Source organism: Pteropus alecto, unplaced genomic scaffold (genome assembly GCF_000325575.1).
Source record: "Pteropus alecto unplaced genomic scaffold, ASM32557v1 scaffold155, whole genome shotgun sequence".
NCBI lineage: Eukaryota > Metazoa > Chordata > Mammalia > Chiroptera > Pteropodidae > Pteropus > Pteropus alecto.
The window spans coordinates 347,948-371,798 of NW_006438113.1; the positions used below are offsets into that span (position 1 = coordinate 347,948).

At 34.9% G+C, this 23,851-nt stretch overlaps 1 protein-coding gene and 1 pseudogene across 6 annotated transcripts in view; one reads left to right on the plus strand and one right to left on the minus strand.

The window, feature by feature from the left end:
• Positions 1–23,850, minus strand: part of SHLD2 (shieldin complex subunit 2) — an 81,725-nt gene extending 57,875 nt beyond the window's left edge. For 4 of the 6 annotated variants that reach the window (XM_006915438.3, XM_006915436.3, XM_025049358.1 and 1 more), the window contains exons 1-2: positions 23,783–23,850; positions 21,458–21,511 (exon numbers count right to left, since the gene is read on the minus strand). The gene's annotated coding sequence lies outside the window, so the exon portion shown is untranslated. Of the gene's footprint in view, positions 1–18,350; positions 18,408–21,457; positions 21,512–23,782 lie in introns of all 6 variants that reach the window. The other 2 variants (XM_025049357.1, XM_015592306.2) reach the window with 2 other exon arrangements.
• Positions 2,521–2,639, plus strand: LOC112482697 (annotated as a pseudogene).
• Position 23,851: the final 1 nt, after the last annotated feature.

Genomic DNA, 23,851 nt, shown 5'->3' on the forward strand with positions numbered 1-23,851 from the left:
AATTGCCAAAAAGTGAAAACCCAAATTTCCATCAACTGATAAATGTGGAATATCCTTACAATGAAATATTATTTAGCCATAAAAAATGAAGTACTGATATACACCACAACATAAACTTTGAAAACATGTTAAATGAAAGAAACCAGACACAGAAGACAGTATATCATAGGCTTCCGTATATGAAATACTCAGAATAGGCAAAACTGTAGAGAAATAAGCAGATAGTGGCTTCCAGGGGCTGAGGAAAGGGGGAAGTTGTGGGGATAACTACTTAATGGATATGAGGTTTCCTTTGGGGGTGATGAAAAAGTTCTGGAACTATATAATGGTGATGGTTGCACAACTTTTGTGAATATAATTAACACCACTGAAACTTTTATGTTATATGAACTATATTTTAATTAATAAATGAAACCCTACATAACAAAAAATAGATGTTAATGTCTTTAACAGAGAAAGTTAACTTCAAAAATAAATGTTGATTGTTTGGGTACCCCTTTAAAACTTATTGCTAATTTGATAAGGATATTATAAACATTTTCAAAATTGAAACTTTTTCTATAATACCTAATGTCATTCTTAAGATTTTCTATTTGTTAGGAATTCTCATAAAACTCTTAGCACCAGCTTTGCAATGCTTAGTCTGCCAAGGTAGGAATCAATTTTATATAATATCTGAACAATTCAAGTGAATTTTAAAATAGGGAAAATATTTTATTAAATTTGGTTTACCAATAACATATCTTGAATTTTAATACAGGAGAGGAACATGCTTATTTCTAATGAACAAGATCACCAAAAATATGAAAAAATGTTTTAGATAGTAAAATTTACCTCATCTGCCTTAGCCCTCATTAACCTATCTCCAACATTCATTTTTTTAAATTTTGATTCTCAATAAAGAAAGACAACATCAAAAAAAATGCCAAATGCAACAACAGCCCATTAGTTTATTTGAGTTCAAACACAACAGAAAATACGACTTCACCTACATAATTATTTGCCCAATATTTATTCACGGTCTTCATGACTGCTCTTATCGGGGTTGGTATAGCGTAGGCTCCTGACATACATGAACTATGTAAATTATCAGGTTAAATTAATATCTGTTTTGGGTCTGTGCAAACAAGACAATGAACTAGATGCTTTACACATATTACTCATTTCAGGCTCACTATACTTCACACAGGTTAAATAATTTGCCAAAGGACACAATACTAGTACACCGCAAAGCCAGGATTTTAATAAAGTTCCATCAGATGTACTAGCAATTTTGTATTCCAAGTGTGGGCTACAAAAAGACATATTTTCAGTTTAATTGGCAAACAATATTCTCTCTTAAAGACAGCTTCTAAATGTTTAGTGAATGATAAAGAAATGTACTTGAAAAGAACATTACTGAGGAAAGAGGTGAGGTGTCTGGGGAAACATGCAGTGAATTGTGTGCCTCCTATGTGCCACGTGCTGTGCTGGCTATTTAAAGTGCATGAACACTTAATTATTACAACAATCCTAGCAGGTAAATATTGGTACCTCCTTTTTTATGTAAGAGGGAACTGAAGTTTAGACAATTCAAGAAGTTTCAAGGTTACAGAAGTTGTAAGGCATGAAGTTGGGATTAGAAATTAAATTCAGTCTATCAATATTTACTGAATTCTTACTATGTATCAGGGCTATGAGAATAGAATATTAACTAAATAGAATATTAGAGATAGTCCACATATAGCTTAAACCAAACCCATTTTCTTTTTGCTTAGGGTGTAAGTCACTGTGACATTGAAAAATCCCCATAGATTTTCTTTTAATATCTTTGTTTTAAGTGATTATTCATGCTTTGGTTATATATGCTAAGTAATGCCCATAAACTCCAAAATCTGATTGTTATGAAAACTAAACAAGTTGATTGTTATGAAAACTAAACAAACTTCCAGTAATATATATGAAAATATAAGCAATTCTGTCCAACATGCATGATTTTGAACATATTGCTAGATAGAGAAGACCACTTTGGAAAATATACTTCACATGTTCTGAGATGATTTAAACCATTAAGCATTCTTTGAAGCTTTTGAAGGTCTGTCACATTTTAAATGACAACAGTGAAATTTCAAAAAGAACAGAAGGCAGCACCAGAGCTAGTTTAACAATAATAATAATAATAAATAGGTCTATGTTTGCCCAGTCAGGTTTTGCTTATTATGTCAGTTGGAAAGCTGGAAGAAACTGGTTTTAACTCCCATACAACCTGTATCATGACGTCACTTTATCAGAATGAAGATGATGTCAGCTTTAACAGACACGGTTCAAATTTAAAACTGGTCTTTCTAAAAACAACAACAAAAAAAACCTGATTTCTTTTCCAACTATTTTCATAACTCATTCATGGTATAAGATCGAGACAACTTCTTGCGGGGGAGGGAGCATAATTAACATTTATTGAGAGCCTTTTGTGTGTCAGACACTATGCAAATTTTCTCATTTAAGTCTCATAGCCGTCCTGCAAGATATTAACCTTGCCAAATCTACGGCCCTGCCACCCTGAACAAGCCTGATCCCGTCTGATCTCGGAAGCTAAGCAGGGTCAGGCCTGGTTAGTACTTGGATGGGAAGCCAACTAGGAAGACCAGGTGCTGTAGGCGTTAAAAAAATAATAAAATAAAAAATAAGGGATTGTAAGCAGACAAGTTCCTTGCAATCTGTGAGGTCAACCAAAGGTTGCCTTGCCTAAAAAAAATAAATAAACAAATAAAATAAAAATTAGAAAAATAAAAATAAAATAAAATAACTTAAAAAAAAAAGATATTAACCTTGCTTTTTAGAGGAAGAAACAGAAGTTTTGAGAAATGAAGCAACTTTTCTAAGGTTACATATCTAATAGTGAGGCAGAGACAAGATTCGAACTCAGATGTGTTATTATAATGTTCCATAACACTAAATAGCTGTTTTTTTTTTTTAATTTTTAATTTTTTATGGTGACATTGGTTAACAAAATCCAATAAGTTTCAGTTGTGCACTTTAACAGTAAGGCATATATATGTTTACACTATGTGTTCGGATTAGTTGATAATATAGAAGTGGGTTTACTTCTGGGCTTTCTATACTGTTCCTTTGGCTTATTTCGCTTAGCATGATTATCTCGGGGTCCATCCATGTTATCGCAAATGGCAGTATTTCACTTCTTCTTACAGCTGAGTAATATTCCATTGTATATATGTACCATAGCTTCTTTAGCCAGTCATCTATCATAGGGCACTTCGGTTGCTTCCATGTCCTGGCCACAGTAAATAATGTAGCTATGAACATCGGTGTGCATGTATCTTTTCGGATGTGGGTTTTCAAGTCTTTGGGGTAAATACTCAGTAGAGAGATTACTGGATCAAATGGTAGATCAATTCTGAGTTTTTTGACGAACTTCCATTCTGTTTTCCATAGTGGCTGTACCAATTAGCTTTCAGTTTCTTAACTTACAAGTTAAGAAATTTTTATTTTTAAAAAATTGTGATATAATATTAGAGCAGAGAAAGCAGAGTAAAATAGCAATTTGGATTATAAACTGTTTTAGTACTGCAAAAGTATTACAGAGTGATATTGACCTTTTAAAAATTCCTGGGAAGGTCATTGTGAAAGTGACTACAAAATGCCTTAAGATCAAAATACTAATCTTTCAAGTAGAAAAAAGTAACAAATAAATAAATATAACATTTAATATCATCAAAAGACAACCTAGTTAAAAAAAAAAAAACTAGTTCTATTCTAAACCAATGGTATTTAAAAGACTGTAGATCACCAGTGTAAACTGTCTCAAACCAGCATCTCACAGAGAATATGAGTTTCCAGAGTCAAACAAGTTTGAGAAATGCTAGGTTAACACTAAACCAGTTTCTTCACTGGTTACAAATAGTACAATGTACTGCTTGAAAGCCTTCTGGATCCAGTCTATCTGAGTTTGAATCCTGGTTCTTCCAACTACTAGCCTAGCCATGTGACTTTGAGCATGTTATTTCACCACTCTGGGCCTGAGTTTTCTCATTTGTTTAAAAAGAGAGAGATAATTGTAGAAGATAGAGTGTTGAAAAGATCAGAAAGATTAATACATGTGGGGTTGTTAAGAAAAGAGCCTTAAAATAATAAGCGCTCAATAAATGTTAAATTATTAGTACTAATATCATTTCCCTGAGCTTTTATTAAATTGATATTCACAGTGAATCGCTGGGATGGGAAGAGATATAGTATGAAGTTTCCCAAATTATATGATGGAACTCACTTTTTCCACTGACCATCCCTCAAGGAGACTGATGTCTTAAAAAAAAAAAAAAAAAAGGCATGCTCTTGAGAAATGATGGAGAGTTCCAATACTAAAAAAAAAAAGTTTTAAAAAACAAGATTAAGGCTTCCTGACTGGTGAACACATGGAGGTGCTAGAAGGGCGGCTTGTACAGAGGGGACATGGAAGCTCAAGGCTCCTTTCCCCAAAAAAAAAACCTACATATCTGCCACATGGCTGTTTCTGAGTTTTATTCTTAATAATAATAAACTGGTAATATCTCCTTATAGATGCCATCACATGTATTCAGTGCTTGGAACATGTACATGTAGGAGAATGGAACATCATTTTATCTGCCATTCTTATAGCCCTCAGTGCTTCAAGTGATCCTCTACCTCATCACAGCAGTCACTCAATTATCCAAGATACTGTGTAGAGCCTAGTCAGTCATCATTCAGCTTGGAATCAACTGAATAAGGACAAGAACGTTTTCTATTATCAAGATACAGCCATCCATCTGAGTCTCATTACCACTGTATAGACTTAAAATCAATATTCAGATGATAGTGTTTTCTTCATTTGGTGTTTATTGTACCCATTTGTGAAATTTACAGTCACTACTGAAAGTGCCATTTATGTCACCCTTCCATTTAGAATTTTTTCTAAGCAATACATGTCAGGATTTTCATAAGTACTTACACCCTTTCATCAAACAAATCTATTTCCGAGAGTCTATACTATGGAAGTAAATAAGAATAGAAAATAAAAAGGATCAAAATTTTCTCCCCCCAATTTTTCTTAATTCTTCTTACTTGCTACCCCTGCCTTTGAGCTAAAGCTCTAACAGATGATAAAAGAAACAATATAAAGCAAACTGGCATGGTGGTTAAAAAGATGGGGAAATTGTCAGTAGCAGAGAGCGGACCCCAGAGAGCCAAGAGTAGTCTAGCCACGCCACCTGCCTAGTTACTATCACACCCTGGGAAGAGCCGCAGCGGCCACAGCTGGACCCAGTCACCATCACCACAACCATGAGCAGCAAGGTTGAGACCCAGTAGCCAACAGCCACCAGGTGCAGGAGAACAAGGTAGACCAGTGAGACAGAATATGTATAACAGGATATAGACCACGATTCCACAGGGGACCTTCTTGCCAAAGACAACCTAGAAAGGACAGCAATAAAGAAGTAAGGAAAATCAAAGAGATGAGACCGAAAGCAGCCACCTCAACATTGGTACTGTCATAACTTCAGTTACTGACCCAGATGCCCAGAAAACTCTAAACCGCAAAGAGACAAAAGCAGACAATCTACCAGAAGAGAATTCATTGCCACCCACCCCCTCAGACTGAGCAGGGCAAAACTGAGTAAATGCCAACTTACCATCTCTATCATCCTCCAGTTTAGTCATCCAACAACAAATGAATATGAAATTTCAACAATATGAACAAAAGATTGAAGTTAAAGACCTTAAATGCTTGCTGTTTGCCTGTTGACCAGATAACTAGAACTACCGCATTATCTATGCAGCATGGTAAAAAAAATTACTATTTTTACCTAAAGATGTCTCTTTTTGGTGATGACAAACGTGTTTTAAAAACAAAAAAGCCTGTTTTTTTTTTTTCAATACATCTTTAAAGGTTTTTAAATTGTTTCATATCTAGTTGAGATTTGTAAGAACTTCATTTTTTAAAATATATTGGGGTGACATTGGTTAATAAAATTATATGTTTCAAGTACAATTCTATAATGTATCATCTGTATATTGCATTGTGTTCACCACCCAAAGTCAAATCTCCTTCTGCCACCATATATTTGACACCCTTCACTCCCTTACCCTCTCTCCCCATTCCCTCTTGTGCATGTCTATGAGTTTTTGTTAGTCTTGTTCATTTGTTGCTTTCAGTTTTATATCCCACATATGAATGAAATTATATGGTTCTCAATCTTTTCTGTCAGACTTATTTAGCTTAGCACGATAACCTCAAGATCCATGTTGTTGCAGATGGCGGTATTTCATCTTTTCTCATGGCTAAGTAATATTCCACTATATGTATGTACCACATCTTCTTTATATAATTATATATCAAAGTATATTTCAGTTTACCGATGTTTTCAAATCTTTTGAGTAGATACCCAGAAGCGGAATTGCTGGGTCATATGGCAATTTTTCTGAGGAACCTCCATACTGTTTTCCATAATAGCAGTACCAATTTCCATTCCCACCTGCAGAGTATGAGGGTTACTTTTTCCTCACTATCTTTCCAATAACACTTGTTATGTTGATGACAGCCATTCCAACAGGTGTGAGGTACTATCTCATTGTGGTTTAAATTTGCATTTCTCTAAGAGCTAGTGAAGTTGAGCATCTTTTCATGTATCTGTTGGCCATTTATATGTCTTCTTGAGAGAAGTTTCTGTTTAGGTCCTCTGCCCATTTTTTTAATTAAATTGTTTGGTTTTTTGGTTGAGTTGTATGAGTTCTTTAAATATTTTGGATATTAGCCCCTTTTCAGAGCTATTGTTTGCAAATATCTTCTCCCATTTCGTTGGTTGCCTTTTTGTTTTGTTGATGGTTTCCTTTGCTGTGCAGAAGCTGTTTAGTTTAATATAGTCCCATTCATTTATTTTTGCTTTTACTTCCCTTGCCTTCAAGGTCAAATTCATGAAATCCTAAGGCAAAGGTCCATAAGTTTAGAAACTTTGATTACTTCTATGCAGTTTATTGTTTCAGGTCTTATATTTAGGTCTTTGACCCATTCTGAGTTAATTTTGGTGTGTGGTGATAGACAACAGTCTAGTTTAATTCCTTTGCAAGTGGCTTTTCAGTTTTCCCAGCACTATTTATTGAAGAGGCTTTCTTTTCTCCATCTTATGTTTTTTTGGCTCCCTTGTTGAAAATTATGTGCCTATATATATGTAGGTTCATTTCTGGGCTCTCAATTCTGTTCCGTTGGTCTGTGTTTCTGTTTTTCTGCCAATACCATGCTGTTGTAATTATTGTTGCTTTGTGGTATAATTTGAACTCAGGGAGTGTGATACTTCCAGCCTTGAAGAACTTCATTTTTAATTTGTAATAAAAGTTTACAACTTGATTTTTCAAAAAAGTCAACTGTAAACATCTGTGAATAGTCTTAAATAATAGTCAAAAAAATGGAAAAACAGTGCAACGTGCTTTATTTCAAAAGTTATCTATTATTTTGTGAGATGGTTAAACATACAATGAAGTCATACTTTTCTGCTAGCAAAATTGTTCTTAGTTTGTATAGTGAAATCATATATATCAATATTTCTTAGTGTTCTGCAAAAACACAATGCATCATGATTCTATATAGTCCATGACCTGAAGAAATCTGCAAGTATATTTTAAATATGCCATAGATTAATGTAGTATACCTTTGGTTTTAAGATAGGCATTTTGGGAGGAGTAAAACTTTTAGATTATTATTTTGCAGTTTCACAAATTGACACATTTTCTAATTCTTAAAAATAAATGTTTATTATATAGCATTTTTGGTTATACTTCATAACTTAAACATGACAAATATTGCTGCAATATTATTAAATTTACATGTCCTGAAAGAGATTATGAATCATTCCTATTGCTATTCCCTCCTTTGGGGAATCAGAACTTTTTACACTCCCTCTCAACCTGGCATTAAGCTTTCCAAAAGCCTGACAACCTAATGATTTCTCACTCCAATTTGGACTTAGGGTTACCTCTACCCACCTACCTACCCTCTAGAGACAAGTTTATCAAATCCAAAAGATCTAGTTAGCGCCGATCACTTCCACTCCTGCCTTCCTCCTTATTTAGGGCTCAGCCTTGCCAAAGAAAACAGCTCCAAACTAGAGTTCTTTATGACATGCTGAGCAAATGCCACAGACTGGTATACACTGCTAAGAAGACCTGAAAACAATAAAGTCATCTAGCTTTGTGTATAAGCCACTATTTCAGTCTGTCAGCATAAAAAGTTTCCCACAAAATTAATAAAAATTTTGAAATCGGCTAAGACTATCATGTTCTTCATCATCACCATAATCATCCTAAAGGTAAGCCCCTGCAATAAAAAAATCAAGCCTAATTCCCTTTTGCTGCACTTTGATCTCATTTCTGTTCTGTACTCTCCCCCTCCTCGACCTCCATACAATCTCCAACAGCTATACTTCCTGATAAGCCTTTATATTGTTCCATGGTAAACAAATAACTATACCCTGAACCAATTTAAATAACACTCCAGCAATATTCTTGTCTAAACTAAAATCTGAGTGCAAGCTATTCTTTCTCCCATTCGGAAAATGCAAAGCATGAAAATAATTCCTTGTTTACCACCCTCAAATAAAAGTACCTCTTTTGAGGTTTATGTCATCAGTTGCTATCTCTCTCGTTTCTGTCATTTACCAACCTCTTGGTTACTTTTCCACATTCACCAAAGACTTTGGAACCTGGTTCAGAATCTTTCCACCCATTGCTCTGCCATCATTCTGAGCAACTCACTTCCTTTATAGCTGACTCCTGTAATACCCTAGCTTTACGGTTCACTTAACTCAAATAACCTTAGTTTCTCTCCACTTCAGAAAACCATTAGCTAGCCATATTTTGTGTTCAGTCATAACCAGCAACCATTCCTCATATTTAATCTTAAATTCCAGTATCTATCTTGACTTCGCATTCCAGCAGCTACTTTCTGGTGTCTTTTGTTCCCTCTTCAGTCCAGATTCAATGGCTCATGACCTCAAATACTCTTACTACTGGAATCTCTTGCCTCTTTACTCTTTTGGCCACCCTGGCCAAGATCAATTCAATTATTCAACTTGTTTGGTTAACACTCAGGCTTTGAGGCCTAAGAGAAGGGGGAAAAAATCATCACACAACATTACATATGAGAGCCACAAAAAATACATTATTACAGTTATTATAAGTAATCCCTCTGGTTTCTCTCAATGGCCTTCTCAAAATTCTCCTTTTCTCCTCAAACTCCCCTACAATCACCATCTTCTTTCTCTATAATCTCAGTTGATGACATTACCTCCCCACTTCACTGAAAACACAACAAGTATGTTGATGCCCCAAATTCCTTACTTACCACCCACTTTTCTCTATCTGTGCCATCCCCTCTTTCATTATTCCTACTTCAGTGGTAACTATATTCCTATTCCTACTCAAATTCAGTATCTTCTCTCCATTCTCTCTACTTTTTGGGACAATGTTCAATCAATCACACATAACTCATTTTCCTTATGTCTTCAACTTCTCCCTCTGTACTAACTTTTTCCATTTAGCATACAAACGAACATGCTGAAATCTCTCTTAACTTCATACAAAATGCCATTTACCCTCTGTCTCTACTTTTTTTCATAACCAAGCTCTTTCAAAAGAATGTCTTTGCTTCCGGTTTCCACTCTCTCACAACTATTCACTCTTCAGTCCTCAGCAAACTGTCATTTATCTCTACCTTGGAGACTCCACTGAAAGTATTCTATAGATGATCAACCAGCTACTTGCTCTGTCCTTATATTAGTTGACCGATTTACAACATTTGACACTTTCTTACAACTTCTCAGTCTTCATTAACATTAACTGAAAACCTACTTTATGACAAGAACTAAATAAAACAATGCCAAATGCATAAATAGACAAAGATCGATAAATTGGACTTCATCAACATTAAGAATGTGTGTGTTTCAAGAAACACTATGAAGGTGGCAAGATATCTAAGTAGCAATATCTTTTCATAGAGAGTAAATGGGTCCAGAATTTAGAATAGAATTCTTAGCTAGAGCTATAAATTTTGTCATCATCAGTGAACAGTTAAAATAATGAACATGACACAGTCACAGCCCTCAAAATGCTTAAAGTCAAGTGGGGGAAGCTTCTATAGTAATTCAATCGCTCCTTTGAACATCCCAGATCATTCTTTCCTTTCTCTATTCAGCCTTTAAATGCTGACAATCCCCCAGGGTTCCTTTCTTGGCTCTTCTCACATTCATCTCATCATTACCATATTTACGTTACCTATTCACTGATGACAAAAGTTATAGCTCTAAGAATTCTATCCAGAATTCTGGACCCATTTAATCTCTATGAAAAGATAATGCTACTTGGATATCTCACTACCTTCATAGTGTTCTTTGATACACCAAAGTTCTTAATTTTGATGAAGTCCAATTTATCTATTTTTTCTTTGTCTCTTTGTGCATTTGGTGTCATATTTAAGAAACCACTGCCTAATCTAAGAGCATTAATACTTCTACCTACATTTTTTCTAACTTATAGTTTCGACCCTTATTCTTAGGTCTTTAATCCATCAAAACCATAATTCTTGAAAACTAAGAATTTCAATTGTAGTATCTAAGGGCTTAAGAATAAAAAGAGCTTTCTAAATTCTAAAACCATGGTTTTCAATATCACAAAAGAAAGTGTGGAAGAGAGATATGACTGCTGTCTGACCCTTGATCTGGACTGGGCCAGAACAGACACTGCTTCCTATAAATCCCCTCAGAGATTGATAGACCCTTCCTCTATTCCCCAGGTGTACTGGAATAGGCCCTTGCCCATCTCCAGACAAGCATGTAAGGCATTTTTCCCTTGTCTGCGGTGGGTCATACCCCAATACCCTATCCAGCCTGCCCTGTTCTATATAACTCCAGATTATCTGCTACATTGGTGCAGAGGATATCCATGCCATTTTGTTCCCACTCAAGATGTGCCTCATATGTAAATTCCCTTTAATAAACTCTTGATGTAATGATGAGTTGCCAAGCTCTTGCTTTGGTCTCTTGGCCCAGGGAAATTTTACATAACACAAGGAAAACGTTGCTGACAGAGTTAATACTGTAAACTACAGCACAGAGAAAGTGGCAGGTGATAACATAAGTGCAATTCTCCAGTAATTAAGAGGACATAAAAAACCTAGGGGACGAGTGCAGAGGGACAGAGCAGTTAGACAATAGCTTAGTTATAAGTTCACAGTTCTTACCACCTGTCCCATCTGGGGCTGTCTTGGGGTGAGAAAAATCTCTAGTATGTTTGTGGGGAAGGACCCAAAATAAAAGATAATTATGTTTCCCTTTCTCAAGTTATGACCCAGGGAACTGCAAGCCTTTTAACAAAACCTTGTACCTAACACTACATCAATGTAGTAGAGAAACAATAGCCAATGACATGCCCAGACCATGTTCCAGAAAACCTCCTCAGGATCCCAAGCCTGCCAGCACGATATAGGAACCATTAAGGAGTTTGCTTATGGGCCAATGGGCCCAAAAGAATCTAGGATTAAAGGGGACTCAGCTCACATAGACTTGTTGACCAGAGGCCATGCATGGTTGTAGCAGAGACATCAGTCTCAGATGTTGCAGAGCAAACAGTGCCATTCAAGACTAAGCTGGTCAAGGCGCAACTTGGCCACGGACAGAGGATGGCACAAGAATGAGATGTCCTCTTCAATGCCAGAAGAATTTAAAAGGCTTATCTACCAATACCTTCCACCACCACCCCCCAAAAAAGGCGGGGGAAGCTACGTGGAAAAACTGAATATTTATCCAAAGGACTGATTATTTACACAGTGCCTTAGTTAACCTGGAATTAGCTAAATTAACCCAGAAGCTACTGACTTTATCCTAAATTGGCAAGACTGTTTTCTACTACCCAGTAGATAAGAAGCTCCAGAGCTCAGGAACTTTTAGTTACAAAGAAATAAAGTTACATCTTTGCACATTCAAATTTGTAATTTATAAAATGTATTCCTGCTATCCTTCCAATTGGGTTTCCTGCGGCTCAAAAAGTACACTGTAAATCCCTTGTCTACATCATCTACCTCTCCAAAATCACAACATGCTGTTCTTTACCTGGACCGCAGTAATCGTACTGGTTTCTGTCCTTTCTTAAAATATGTCAAGATCTTTCCAAATTAGGGCTTTTCCATATGCCGTTTCCTTCCCTTGCTCCCATAGCTCTTTATATAAGTTGTTCCAACTCATCCTTTAGTTTCAATTTAAATGTTTCTCCCTTGAAGAGGCCTTCTCTGACCACCCCATATAAAGCAGGTATTCTCCTGTAGCATAGCATCCTATTATTTCCTATCTAGCAATCTTCCCACCCTTACCTCCCCAATAAAATGAAAGCTCTATTCTTGTGTGTCTTGTTCACCAACTACCCCAATGTCTGGCCAATAACGGTTATTTAATAAATAGCTCATACATGAATAAGTGACTCAAAGTAAAGTGTGATAGACAAAATAAACTTTAAAATCTTTTGGCAAATCCAAGTATTAGAGTTTTAAAAAATTAAAAGGAGATAACCACCATATTTCAATGTAGATAGCAAAGTCAAATAAAAGATCATAAAAAAGTTTAAAAATATTTCTGTTGAAAGAATGCAATTATGGAGTTTTAGAAAGATGGTATATAAAATCATAGGGTGCCTTCTTCAGGTTAAAGCCCTTTAAAATGGAAACATGAAAGAAACGAACAAATAAATCCGACAAATCAAGACGGTTTCCTTAAAATTGAAAAAAAAAAAAAAAAAAAACCCATACTGTGCACAAGAAAAAAATTTAACCTATAAAAACCTTATTAAAAAACAAGAGACTGAATATAATTAAAGATGCTCCACGCTTCTTTAATGGTTAAAAAATAATGTAAGATATCATTCATCCTCATATAAACCTATAAATCTACTATAACTTCAAGTAGATTACAAAAGGGTATTTTTAAGTTAATCACGATCAAGATTAGATGTACTTAAAAATATGATATAAGTGTTACTTTTCAAAAATTTCAATTGTAGTATCTAAGGGCTTAAGAATAAGATTCAGCTAACTCTTCCTGTGAAAACAGTAAGTGAAATATAAAAAACAAATTCTTAAAAGTCACTAACAAATAACAAGACAGTAAGGAATGATCGTTAAAACTGTAAGAGAAAGCCAGGCATCTAGAGCAAGTTAGCATTGGAGCTGCTTTTGATCTAAGGGCATTTGATCATTGGGGAAAATATAAATTTTTGTTTGATGGTATTATGGGGTATAGGGAACACAATTCAAGGCATGGAACCCACATAAAATGATGGGTCTAAAAAGAGAGTATCCCCAAAATAACCTGAAACCCTAAAGGGCAATACTCTCAGGGTAATAGCCATCAAAAATGCATCATTTGATGGTTCAGAGATTTGCAAATCTTGAATGAAGGCAGTGTTTTGCCTGACCCTACACACCTGTAGAATGAGGCACAGAAAAAGTAGGAAAACACAAACAGAGGAGGTAAGAAACACAGAAAATAAAGTGAGGGGCAATAGAAAGGGGTAGGGACAGTATTTGAAGAAGCAACAAAACCTTGAAAATGTTCTAGAACATATGAAAGATTCTCATCTCTAGATCCAAATCAAAGAAAAACATACAATAGAGGATATCAGTAAAGCCAATAAATTGGCCCTATGAAAAGACATCATCTGGTGAGCTGCCCTACCTGATGTCCTGCCATTTCTTCTCCTGCTCTTCCTCCTTCTTCCACAGACACACATACATACACACTCCAGCCATAGTGAACTATGACACAGTTACCTAATACCATTTAATACCATTTTAATCAGTCATTTTTGGTTTAAAAAGAAGATATTTGGAAGACGTTTTAAATAGGGGGAGGGGCAATAGTATAGACATACACATAGATTAGAAATAAAATTTAAATTGAAAAGCCATCTTTCTGACCAAGTCATATCATAGGTTTCTGGCCAGCATTTAGACTGAGTATGGCTGGGTGCCTACCTGAAAGGCAATCAGTCATCTGTAGCCTGAGGAACATGGAATTAAGGTCACCGTGTACCAAACATGACCACCTAAAAGGGCAGAGGGCAAGGTGGTGATCGTGATTACCAACAATAGTGCAGCTCCAGGAAATTTGGCAAAAAGCATGCTGGTCAACATGATGATTTGGATGACATGACAATCAAAAATAAATATATAACCATAACCAAAGTTAATTTCTTAGTGTTGATAAATGTGTCATGGCTATGTAAGATGTTAACATTAGAGAAAGCTGAGTAAGAGAACTAACTCTTCGTGGTATCTTTGTAATGCTTAAGTAAATCTAAAATTATCTCTAAAGAAAAATTATTTCAAAATAAATTATAAGTAAAATTATTTCAAAATAAAAAATCAATTTTAAAAAGTGGAAAAACAATATACCTAGTCATTGTTTTCTCAATTATTGGTACCTTAATCACATAATGGAGTGCTTTCATGACCTAGATATATATTTTAATGCATTATCTTTCATTTTTCAGACTTTTCAGGTCTTATCCTTCTTTTTTTAATTTTAATTCATTTTTTTGCTAGTTGTCACTGCTTTAACTGATTACTATAGAGAAAAATTAGAAAAAGTTAAATGCTCTATAATGAGAACCGATATGAAAGAATGTTGATATAGGATGGAAATAATATGAATCTATAGAAATAGGTTAGAAATAAAATCTAAGTATCCCTTGCAGTCCCATCTATTCTGAGTACAGACAGCAAGAGTTGGGTCAGTGGGGAATATTTGTAGTTGAAAATACATAGTTATTGTAAACTTATAGGGTGGTCTCACTTGGTTCTCTAAGGAAATGTTAAAATAAATGGAAACCATAAAAGGCAAGGAACTGCAATTTCTCAGGGCTTGAGTTTTTTAGTTTTTTCCATTTAAACTATTTCTAATTAATTTAAAACCAATTATAATTGCTTCTTTAATATGGTTTGGTTCACTTTTTTGGTGTTTATATTATATTATAAAAGAGATAAGAAAGAATAAGAAATTACAGAAGATAGTCAAAGTCTATAATTCATTAGAATAGACATAAAAATATACCAAATAATTATTATTCAAAATAATTCCATTTTATATCCAACCTAGAAAGTACATATGAAGTAAGAATAAGTAGCACTTGCTTTAATTTGAGGCTTTTATCATAAACTTCCCTTGAGGTCCTGAAACTTCTATCTCTTGTATTAGCACTTTCCCATTGACATACTATTGTTCACTGACACTTCTTTTTTTAAAAAAATAGCTGACCAGAATTTTCATTGTTGATGGCCATCAGATATCAAATCCTAGAATCTAAGATGTAATCTAATATGAAATCTCTTTGTGCTTCATTTGTTTTAGATGGTCCTCCAGGAGTGTAATCATAAAGGTTCCACATTTGATGAGGAAATTGTGGAGGGCAATAACTATGTACAGGATACCTTGAACACCCACTCCACATGTCCTCAAAATAGCCTTATCCAAAGCTGTGCTTCTCATAGTATACTACTATAATACAGAGTCACCAACAAGAGTGTTACTTCTGCCCTTAGCAAAAAGACAAGAATTACTCTTGATTTCAACATAAAGGCCAGATTAGTTTTCTATTTAATTTAAGCCACTTGCCTATATGTTACACCAATGATAATATTCCCCAGACATTGATAGGTTTCTGTTCTGTCCACTTGTCTGGAAACAAAGCAAACATCATGGATTGGAGTCACTGCCTTACAAATTGTCAATGGTAAAAAGCTGTTCAAAAAACAGAGGCATGAGGTTAAAACTATCATCACTATGTAAGCTCTCAAAGTGAACTAAACTCTAAATTTCTCAATATAGAGAACATTAAACAAAATGATAGTTTTCAAAGGGAACTAGAACCTGTAGATTTCTCAATGCAGAGAACATGTAACCTTAAGCATAATTCCCAGTATCATCTTTAACAATATTTCACCCCTCTTAAACTCCGCTTATAGCCTAAGGAAATATATTATAACAATAAGACAGCACAGAGCAGGTCAGTTATTTTCTGTGGCAAATATGGCAAACACTGTTGGTTGCCAACTTAGCAATTACTTCTTCCGCACTTTTTTTCTTTGCTAGCAGAACCAGCCTGTATTTCAGAAGCTAAAAGTGCCCAGAAGTCCTCTTTCTAGCTTCTCTTACAGCAAGGGCATGGGCATTAACCCAACCCTAGCTACCGGGGCCTAAGAACAGAAGCTGGCAGGCAGGCCTTTGGAAAAGATTCTCTTAACCAATAAAGAAGTAAGTTAAGAGGAAACTGCTATTCTTCTACACAGTACTTAGCTGTGTCTGCATGTGACACCTGGAACTGCTGTAACAATTTTACAACCATGAGGAAAGATATAACTAACTTGAATAAAACACAGAGAAAAGCACTTGGGTCCCAGACAGTATCATTGAGCCCTATGTCAACAATAAAATAGTCTTGCCTCCAAGATAATAGCTATCTTACTTGGTTTATGGATTTAGTTTAAGTCATTTTTATTTGGATATTGTTTTTTGAGGGCCAAAGCATCCTAACTAATATAGCTAGCAAATATCTGTTCACACCATGCTATCAAAATCAAGAAGTTAGACCACTGCTACTTAGCTGACTCCACCCATTACCAGTGTCTCTACCTTGTTCCCTACTCTTTCATTCATGTTTTACTTTTCCACCTTTCACTAAGGAGCAAACTCAATGTAAGTATACTCATATCTATGTTTCACAATAAAGTCTGTTTCTTCTGCAACTCTTCAATGATGGTCAATGGGAAGGTACTTTTTGCTTCTACAGTATATTTATCAGTTATGTCTGCTTTTAACAGCATCACGGAAATCTCCCAATTTTTAGCTTACACTTTCTTACTATACAAACTCCAACCCCATACTGAAATTACAGTTGATCTAAAACTTCCAAAGAAACTGGACTCTGGGTGGTAATCACAAAATAGAATATATAGATGTCAAATTATAATGTACACCTGAAAATCATGTAATTATATTAACCAATGTTACCCCAATAAACTTAATAAAATAAAATAATAAATAAATAAATAAAAACTTCCAAAGAGACAATGCTAAAGATAGAATAAAGATTTGCTTTTACAGAGTGTTATCCACATTGATCAATAAATGGAGCTACATGGTGAGGCATCCTAAATGATGATTAAATGAATATGCTATTGTTTTTACACATAAGGAAAAAACTTAACCTCAATTAAAAATAAAGACAGAGACATGAGTAACATACAGCTGGTTCAGAATCCTACCTTAGTACAGTTAATTTTTAAGAGACCTCACTTTTTTTTTGCATGTTACGCTTACGGGGATAAAGCTCCTACTATGATTTTTCATGTTTACTCACAAAATGGAAAGAACTCTTGAACAAGTTGATAAAACCTTTGTTGAATATTATTCAGCAATATAATAAAATGAAAACTTAACCAAAGTAGGCAAAGCACAGATAACCAGCATTTGATTTATTAGGAAAAGTTTTTTAAGAAGAAAAAAACTACAAACCCTGAAAATTTCAGATTTTTTAAGTATATTTTCCTTTATTTTTTGCTTATTACAAAAACATGCTCACTAAAGTGAAAAAATAAAACTTACAAATTTTTCTGAAATCATTTAGAAATACAAAAGTAAATATTAGAAAAAAATTTCCTGAAAACTATGGCACAAGGTTCCAAAAACAATCCATAATGCACCAAAATTATCAATACTTGAAAAAAAAATGGAACTAGGCGATATTCATCTTCAACCAAATTGTTATTGAAGCCAAACTGTTGTGATGATCAAATTGCCCTTAACCAAAGTGTATGCTATTTTGTATTTTCAAACCATCCTCTGATTTACCCTCAGGCCTTTGCATATGGTGTTACCTCAGTACAGGGTACTCTTCTCTCCCCATGTCATCTACTGATAAATGAAGTATTGACAAGCACTTATGAACTAAAACTTATTAAAATTAGTAACATGGGAACCTGATTTTTTTAAAAATCAAGATTTTTAAGTTCCTTGTTTTAAAAGTTCTTGCTTAAAAAATTAAATATTTGATATCATTTGGTTTTATTGTATCTTTTTAATATCTAGATAGGGTAACAATTTTTGTCAAATATAAACTAAGCAACTTTATAAGAAAACAAAATTCAGATAACTATTAAATTCTTTCTATGTTCAAATTCACTATTCATACTTAAAAAGGTAAACTAGTCCTGAGATAAAAGAGTTTGAAAACTGATGTTCTATGTAATAATAGGTTACTCACTGTAGCTCTGCTGTAACTTCAAGATATTGGAAACAACTTACATGTCCATCAATGAGAGACTAGCAAAAATAATGCTGGCACATCCATACAATGAAATACTATGCAACAGAAGAAAATGAGGCGCAATCAGGTAATAAAATAAAATAAAATAAAATAAAGCACATTGAGATTGGAGAGAAGTAAAACTATCTTATTTGCAGATGACATGACCTTGTATACAGGAAAATCTAAGAATCCACTAAAATAATTATCAGAACTAATAAATGAGCTCACTAAGGTTGAAACATAAAAGATCAATATATAATACCATAAACAATTGTATTTCTGTATATTTGCAATGAACAATCTGAAAATGAAGAAAACTATTATAATAGCATCAAAAAGAATAAAATACTTAGTAATAAACAACGAAAGAAGTACAAAATTTATATTCTGAAAAGATAAAATACTGCTGAGAGATAATTTAAAAGACCTCAATAGATAAAGACATCTCATATTCATGAATCAGAAAATGTAATATTGTTAAAATAGCACTACTTTCCAAATTAATCTATAGATTCAACATAATCCCAATCAAAATTCCAGCCAGCTTCTTTGCATAAATTGACCACCCTAAAATTTATTTGAAAATTCAAGGGACTCAGAATAACCAAACACTCTTGAAAAAGCAGTTAGTTGGAGGACTCGCACTGCCTGATTTCAAAACTTACTGCAAAGCTACAGTTATCAAGACGTTGTGGTGCTAGTATAAGGACTGATATATGAACACATGGAAAAGAATTAAAGAGTCCAGAAATAAATCTTTATATTTAGGTCAACTGATTTTTGTGAAGACATTTCAATGGGAAATAGCCTTTTGAACAAATGGAGCTAGAACAAATGGATATCTACATGTAAAAGAATGAAACTGAACTGGTTACTCCAAATACAAAAATCAACTCAAAATAGATGAAAGACATGAATGTAAAAGCTAAAACTATAAAACTCTTAGAAAAAAAGATTGGTATAAATCTTCGTGACCTCTAATTAGACAATGACTTCTTAGATATGACACCAAAAGCACAAACTACAAATAAAAACATTTATAAATTGGACTTCATCGAAATTAAAAAATTTTGTGTTGCAAAGGACACCATCAAAAAAATTAAAATAAAACCCATACATCTGATAAGGGTTTTATACCTGAAATATATAAAGAACTTCTATAGCTCAAAAATAGGAAGACAATCCAATTTAAAAATGGGAAAAAGATGCAAAGTGACATTTCTCAAAGAGATATATAAATGGCTAATGAACACATGAAAAGCCACTCAACATGATTAGCTATTCAGGAAATGCAAATCAAAACCAAAATAAGCTATGACTTCACAGCAGATAATAACAAAGCTTGAAGAGGATATGGTAAAACTGGAACCCTCATACACTGCTGGTAAAAATCAAAATGGTGCTGCAGCTGCTATAGAAAACAGTTTGGCAGTTCCACAAAGGTTAAACATAGAGTTACCATTTGACCCAGCAATTCCACTCCTAGGTATATACCCAAGAAAATTTAAAACATATGTCTAAACAAAAACTTGCACAAGAATATTCATAATAGCATTATTGACAATAGCCAAAAAGTGGAAATAATCCAAATGTCCATCGATGGTGAATGGATTTAAAAAATGTGATATAGCCATACAGTGAATACTGTTCAGCCATAAAAAGAAATGAAATATTGATACATGCTATAACATACGTAAATTTTTTAAACATTATGCTAAGTGAAAGAAGCCAGTCACAAAGGACCATTTATGGTATGATTCATGTCAATGAAATGTCCAGCATAGACAAATCTAAAGAGACAGAAGTAGAAAGTATATATTACTTTTTCAAATTAAATTATTTTTAAACAACTATGTTTTTCATGTATTTATATGTCTTTCTAAATACCAAAATTCTTCTAAAATATTTTTTAAAGCACTTGGAAGCATAAAAGCACGCTGAGGATCAAGGAGAAAAGAACTGGAATTTTAAAACAACTAAGAAAAACTCATAACTAAATGCAACAACTACTTAAAATATTTCTTAGAATAGCAAAAACAATATAACTTTGGAGTCAAACGCACAGGTCTGAATATTAGCCTCCTGTTAACCACCTAGGTGATCATCAGTTTACTTGGTCTATGTGAACCTCAGTCCCGCCTTCTGTTAAATCAGGAATTAGAATGCAACCTACTTTAATGTAAAAAGAAACACTCCAAATACTTACAAATTTAAAGGTGGGGGATAATTTCACTCTTTTTTAAAAATCTACCTGTACCGCTTAAATTTTTTTACAACAAATATATAATTTAAAAACATATGTTTATGAGGGTTAAGATATAACTTACATACAGTAAAATACGAATTAATATTCTTGTGCAACCACACACTAGATGAAAATATAAAGCATTTCAAATTCCTAAAAGCCTCTCTTGTGCCCTCTTCACTCAATATCCTCCAAAGGCAACCACTGTTTGTTTCTTTATATCATAGACTGCTTTTGTCTGTAAAATTTACATAAATGCTATTATATAGTACGCAATCTTTTGTCCCATTTTTTTTACATCATGTCTGCAAGTTATCATGTTCTTAGATGAGACCATCATGTTCTTAGATGAGTTCATTACTCTTCATTGTTTTGAAATATTCTACTGTTTAGATATCTATTCTGTTGATGGAAATTTAAATTCTTTCCAATTTCAGATTGTTATGAATAAAATTTCTATGAACAAAAAAACATAATGAAGATTTTAAAAATAAAAACATCTACTTTATAGAGTTTTTGTGGAGCCATTTTGTAAGGTATCTACACATAGGAGACTCCCAATTAAATTAATTCCCTTAGTCCTTCCATAGCCTTTCCATCTTCTTGAATTCAGGTGAACAAGACTTGGAAGAAGCAAAGTCAAACATTTATTTTTCTGAAGGCAATGGTTATCAAGAAAGATAAATAAGGGCAATAAAACTAAGCTTTTAAATCACTTTCTTCAAACCATACTAAAGAATGTCATCTGAAAATGTCCACGTGTTTACTGATTCTAATCACTTTATACTGAAACTTTAGAGGGGTTTTTTTTTGGCAATGTAAATGATAATACTATCAAGTGAAAAGAAAATTTGTTACCTTAATCTTTTGAACAACGAGACAAATTCAGGATTCAGCTGAGAATATTTTTCACTGAAAAATAAAATACAAATACAAATCATGACTATCATTTATCAGTTTCATCTTTTTTACTCTGAGAACATCCTGTGATAGATTAATGTAATTTAATTCATCTAGGTTGTCACATGCTTTGCAGAATGTGAAAATTAAGAACATTCTCCTATATTCTAATAGATGAATAAAGTGAATGTCAGAAATCAAAGTAGTTTTGCAGGTCAAAAATGCCACCAATGTACACTGGTACTGCTAAAATGCCACCAATGTACATTGGTACTGCTAAAGCTAGTAATGTGGCCTTTGACAGCTGTCTTAAAGACAGACATTATAATGTAGAGAGGAGGCAAGAGAATCAGAATGTTGAGTCAAACTGTGTTCAGAGACTGCAATATGCTGATCAGCTCTGCAGTCAGTCCATGAGGACACCTGCAGAACAAAGGAAGAATTCTGGTGGGATCGCTAACAGGCCATTTGCCACACCTGTGAAGGGAAAACAGGAAAAAACAGTCTTTAGTTGGCTGCCTCACACTGAATAAAATCATTCATTTCCTATGACTAAAACCATAGGGAACCTATGGAATAAAGGCTAGGAACTGCCAACAGGCTTTTCACACTACATATTCTTACCTTTTCATGCTACATACTCTTCTCCTTCCCTTTCCTCACTGTATGCCCATATTAAAGGAGATGGGTAAACAAAGTCTTTAAACTGTGACTCACAGGAACTAAGGAATGATATATAAACTGAATTCTCCAAACACCTGGGGTCCCTCTCACTGCCTTTACTCTCAGTCTCTTTCTCTGGGTCCCTCGCTGTCTTTTTCTCCATCCCTCTCACTGCTTTTTCTTTGCCTTTCTCTTAGTATTCTTTACTGTGTCTCACTATCCTCATCTCTCTTAGACTCACTCTCTGCCTCTGAGAAGAGCCCACACTCTGGCTGTGGAGTCTTACCCTTTTTCCAATAAGCTTTCTTTTTTATCTAAACATTGGCATATGTGTTAAATTCTACCCAATCCACCAAAGGACCATCTTCTCTCAGTACAGGGCTTGGTCTCCCCGCTACTCGGGGAAATTTGCCCTGTCCTGCATCAATTAGACTTTTTCTTTCTTTTTTTTTTTTTTTGCTACATTGTACACAACAAGCATCAAATTAGCCATAGAAGTATACACCCAGAATTGTTCATCAAGTATGCATAAGTACATAACTAAACCCTCAAGTACATTAAAGTTTGCAAATCCTATTCTGAACCATTTAATATATACATTACTGAGAAAATTTCCTGGAGTATTAGAGCATTTCTAATGCACCTTTGTTTTTAGACTATTTCGAGAACATATTTCTGTCGACATAAGAAACGACCAAACCTGTAGAGACTATAAGTTTGAGTCCAAACTGAGGACAACTGCCAGGAAGCAAGAGCTCAAATGCTTCCAAGAATAAGTTTTGCTGTTTCTTTTACTCACTTGGAATTAGAGGGAAGAAAGATTACATGAGGGTGGGAGAAAGCAAGGCAACGATTGTATTACAGGATAGTTAAGATTATATGCTCTCTTGATGGTGGTCACACTTTAAGAGGGAGTCTGAAAGAGGGCAGGTCAAAGGTGTGTTAACCTAGATACACAAAAACAAAGGGCAGAGCTTAAGGCAAAGATAAGCTTTTGACTAAAGAAGTTATAGGCCTGGGGTGTGACTACCTACCATGACCTGCCCAACCGTTAGGAATTTATGATTACAAAACCCCTTTTTCCTCCACACTGTAAAGGGGAAGCACGGTCAGTGAATTTTTCAGTGAATTTTAGAAAGCTACAACAGTGATGGTATCTCAACATCATTGAGTGGTTGAAAGGGACAAAATTAAAAACTTAAAGTGGTAAAAGCCAGTGGGTAAAGGATACCCCAACTCCTAGGCTTTCTCCCTTCCAGTTTCTGCAAGCCACTGGCTTGCATAAAACCAATACTGGAAGACAATAAACTGAAAGGTCCCCGGTGCAAACAGCCAAGCCCTTAGCCAGCCTTCAAGCGCAGCTTCCCCGTCTCTCTTCAGGACCGGCAGGGGGTGGCAGCCCCGCCTGAGAGAGGTGGGACACCCATGATTCACTTGCCCAGGCCCGCCGCCAAACTGCACCACTTCAGCCCCCCGCAGTCCCCAGACTCGCCTCTCAACGACCCCCAGAGGCGGGCACGCCCTCTCCCTCGACAGTTTCCCCTCCCCAAGTAGGTACCCTTCCCCAGAAAGCCCCACCACAAGCCCCCTCCCGAGGGTAGGCCAGGACCATGAACACACCTAAGACACAGCCTCCGAGCAGATCCGGGCAGCCCGCGCGGGCCCTCGCCCCTCCCTGCGGCCCCGCGG